A 3869-nucleotide genomic window follows, 5' to 3' on the forward strand; every position below is an offset into this window, starting at 1 on the left:
AGGAGGATTTAATTCATGTTCAAAAATCTCTTAAAGAGAGAATTTGACCATTGAAAAACTTGGGTCAGTCTAGAAAGATCCTTGGGATTGAAATTCAAAGGGACAGAACTTCCCTCAACTCTAACCATTAGCTAGTTAAGCTACTTGAAAAAGTAAATCAACAAATTTAATGTAAACATCCCGAGTTTTTCTTAATTTAAAATAAGTATTTTGTAATAGTTGAGGAGATTTTGTCAATTTTTGAAATTCAGTTCGTTTAAAGGAAAATTTGGGTTCTGTGCCGAATTAATTTGATTTTTAGGTTAGTGTCGAAAATTTAATTTTAAATTAGGGAGATTGACTTAATTTTGAAATTCGGGTTTTGAAGAGGAAAAAAAAAGATTTTAAATATATATATATATATATATATATATATATATATATAATATTTTTTATAGTTATTTGGTTTTGAAGGAAACAATAGAATAAAATAAAATAAAATAAAATTAAAAACTAAAATAAATAACATTTTATTTTATTTCTTCTTAAAAAAAAAAGAAAAAAAGAAAAAAAAATCTGCCTCCACTCTCTTTCACGTGCGACACCCCCCTGAAATTTTCTCCTTCATAGTGCCATAGACATTCATGACCTTGCCGCCGCCGCTCGATCCATCAGGTGTCGCCTCGGTTTGTGTTGCCGCTCTAACTGTTCCGTTTCCTTCTCCAATCGAAAGCCCTAGCCGTTACTCGACTCTGTCGCACGCGTTCACCTGGTTGATGCCTCCAGCCGAGTCGCCCTTCTATCTCATAACCACGCCGAAGCCTCCCTCTTTCCCTCACTTCAAGTCGCGCTCTCTTAGCCAGTCGCACGCTTCAGGTCTGTCTGACATCGAAGTCCTAGCCGTGAGTCTTCAGCCGCCCTACGCCGCGCGTCGGGCTATCTGCTAGTCGCCACTCGCCACACTAGCGCCAGCCTTCATCCGATGCCCAGTGGCCCAGCCTCTTCGCCGCACTAGCGCCATTCGAGCCAGATCCGTCGCCGTCGTCCGCGTTCGTCCGGTGCCGCCCCGCCCCGATCGTCGTCTTGGGTGCCGTCAGATCTGTTTTGGGTAAGTTTGTGCTATTTTAATTGGATTTCTTGGTTGATGGTGTTTTATTTCAATCTATTGATACTTTAAAATCGAGTTTTGGAGAAGCGTTAGAGCTAAAAGTATGTTGTCAAGAGGATTTGGGAGTGGTTTCGACAAGCTTTTGGGTAAGTTTTGGGGTCTTTGTTGATCATTTTTGGATACCCACTAAGTAATGGCTTATTTATTGATTCAATTGTGATATAGAATGTTGGAATTGAAGGTTCAAAGTGGCTGTCCATGAGAGTTAAGGTTGAATTTGTGACTAGAGTTGTCGGGTTGTATTGATTTTGTAGCATGGGGTGATGTTCGAACCAACACACTTTGAGTAAGATTATTGGGAACTATTTGGTTAATTTGGTTATTGGAACTAAGCTCTTTTTATTAATTGTAAATTTGGTTTATGTTTAGGCCTGATTCAAGATTCATCTAAGCTAGGAGGAAGATTATTTTGCTTGTCGTTTAGACATAATTTTGAGTAAGTAATCTTACTACTGGAACTGCTCACGGGCTAGGTACTGGATGTATGATAGCATGATAGATGAATGTTAAGGTAGAATGACAACATGATGAATTGATAGTTTAGTATAACCAATGCATGTTCTTGCTTGAGGATCTGAAAGGTGTATTTGTGCACATAGATGCTTGTATGCTAGCATGAGATGACATTTGATTCCATGAGGTTGTATGTGATCTGCGGATATTGAGGCATGTGTGTTTGTTGTAGAGCTATGATGTTGAAGCATGTATGTATGTCATAGAGCCATATTATGATAATTATGGTGTCGAGCCTATGATAGTGATTTTACTGATTAGTTAGAATGCCCACTAGGTTTGTGTTTCCTTCGGGATTCACCAGTTATTGTGTTTCCTTCGGGATTCACCAGTTATTGTGTTTCCTTCGGGATTCACCAGTTATTGTGTTTCCTTCGAGATTCACCAGTTATTGTGTTTCCTTCGAGATTCACCAGTTTATGTCTCCTTCGGGATTCACCAGATTGTGACTCCTTCGGGATTCACCAAAGATAGTGGGCATACTTAACTACAGTAGGATAGAACTCAATCTCCTTTTTGTTTCATGTGTATATGTGTCCCATGAGGACTATAGCAGTTTATATGTTTCACCAGAGGTAGGTATCTAGAGGACATAGATGTCTAGCCTGACCCAGTAGTGGGGTTACTTACTGAGTATTTTATATTCATTCTTTCTCATGTTATTGTTTCAGGTAAGAGTAGTGATGCGCTGGCGAATGACAAGCAGAATCCATGATCGAGCCACTGGGACCAGTTTTTATGCTTCCGCTCATAAGACTTAGATTTCCTTCACGTTGCTAAATTTTTAGTTTTGATGTTTGAAACTTATTATTAAGAATTGTTTTTCATACTTATTTATTAACCTTTATGATTTATGGGTACCCCATTATTGTTTGTAATATTTGCATTTAATAAAGGACTTTTGAACTCCCCTTGTTTATTTAGCATTTATTTCACCATAAAAGAGTGTTGTGTTAAGTTGCATGCATGCATGTATTTTAGTAACGGCCTAACTTAAGTCCTAAGGGGTCGGGTCGTTACATTTAATATGTCTAATGCAAAACCAGTCACTATACCTATTGTTAGTCATTTCAAACTTTCCTCAGAAAACTCACCAAAAGAAACAAACATAGAACATCTGACTCAAATGTAATCAATTCCATACAATCAAGCTGTAAGGAGTGTAATGTACTTAATGATATCTATTAGACCAGACTTATCATACAACACTATTCTAGTCCGTAGATACATGTCTACCCTGGCAAAAGACACTGTGAAGCAACAAAATGGATTTTAATATATCTAATTTGGTCTAAACAGTCAAAATTAACATATCAAAGTACTAATGAATCAAATTTAGAGCTATATGGATATGTTGATTCAGATTTTGTAGGTGACCAAGACAAAAGAAGATCATTAACAGGATATCTATTCTTATTTGATCCTAATTTGTTGTGTTGGAAAACAAATTTACAGTCAATCACAACATTATCAACCATAGAAGCAGAGTACATGGCTTTATCAAAAGCAATAAAAGAAGCATTGTGGTTAAAGGGGTTGATGAAGAACTTTGATATTAATCAAACAGTAGTAAAAAATCTATTGTGATATCCAAAGTGCCATTCACCTATCCAAAAACCCTCAGTATCATTCAAGGACCAAACATATAGACATTAAGTATCATTTCGTAAAATACAGAATAGAGAAAGGAGAAGTAGAGGTGCTTAAAGTTCATACCACTGAAAACGCAGCCGACATGCTTACCAAACCTGTGAGCAAACTCAAGCTAGCAAACTGTCTTAGTTAGATCGGGTTTCAACTTCCTGAAAAAGGGTGAAGACATGTTAAATCTGAAAGGAGAAGAGCTTGCATGTTGAGCTTAAGGTGGAGATTTGAAGAATATAAGCTCAACATTCAACATTTAAGAACTATTTCACATTTCTTTAACTTTTACAGTTTGTTATTGTAACTACTTGTATCAAAAAAATTAGTATAAATACTCATCATTTACAAATTTCGTAGCATACAATTACAATAGCTTCAAGAAGAACTTGAAATCTGTAAAAGAAAGAATCTGTGACTTAGCTCTCAATAAAGATCTCCCTCCTTCCCGTGGATGTAGGCAACATTAAGCCGAACCACGTATATCGTTGTGTTCTTCTTCTTTTCTTCCCTTCGTCTACATGGTTGCATGCATTTGTTCTTCATCATTTACTTGAAACAGTCACAC

The 3869-nt window shown here is 36.8% G+C and overlaps 1 long non-coding RNA gene across 2 annotated transcripts; it reads left to right on the forward strand.

The window, feature by feature from the left end:
- The first annotated feature begins 532 nt into the window (after nucleotides 1–532).
- LOC120086639 lies at nucleotides 533–2495 on the forward strand. Of its 2 annotated transcripts, XR_005484281.1 has the most exons (5): nucleotides 533–1087; nucleotides 1175–1233; nucleotides 1313–1433; nucleotides 1517–1583; nucleotides 2332–2495. It is a non-coding gene; the product is annotated as an uncharacterized LOC120086639 (long non-coding RNA). The 2 variants fall into 2 exon arrangements; XR_005484279.1 differs by having other exon boundaries at nucleotides 533–1233.
- The last annotated feature ends 1374 nt before the right edge of the window (nucleotides 2496–3869 follow it).

This window comes from Benincasa hispida, chromosome 1 (genome assembly GCF_009727055.1).
Source record: "Benincasa hispida cultivar B227 chromosome 1, ASM972705v1, whole genome shotgun sequence".
Classification (NCBI taxonomy): domain Eukaryota; kingdom Viridiplantae; phylum Streptophyta; class Magnoliopsida; order Cucurbitales; family Cucurbitaceae; genus Benincasa; species Benincasa hispida.